This window comes from Austrofundulus limnaeus, unplaced genomic scaffold (assembly GCF_001266775.1).
Source record: "Austrofundulus limnaeus strain Quisiro unplaced genomic scaffold, Austrofundulus_limnaeus-1.0 Scaffold2748, whole genome shotgun sequence".
In the NCBI taxonomy this organism is placed as follows: Eukaryota; Metazoa; Chordata; class Actinopteri; order Cyprinodontiformes; family Rivulidae; genus Austrofundulus; species Austrofundulus limnaeus.
In genome coordinates, this window is record NW_013955150.1 from 15646 (window position 1) to 15958 (window position 313).

A 313-nucleotide genomic window follows, 5' to 3' on the forward strand; every position below is an offset into this window, starting at 1 on the left:
AATGAGAATGTCCAAACAAGGGATCAGGAGATTAAACTTCTTCGAAGTGAACTTGAGAAAGTTAATGATGATGCTTTGGTTCAGGAAAATAAATCTCTTAAACGAGATTTGGAGATAATCACAGTAAACCGCGAAGCTGCAGAAGCACACGCTAGAAAGCAGTGTGTGATGTCACACAGCAGAGACTACAAAGAACTGAAGAAAATTTAGCTTCAGAGAAAACTGCCCACAAGGAAGTGAAGAAAAAACTTGAAAATAAAAGTTCAGAGTTGTGTCGTATAACTGAGGAGTTTGATAAATTTCGAGAGTATCA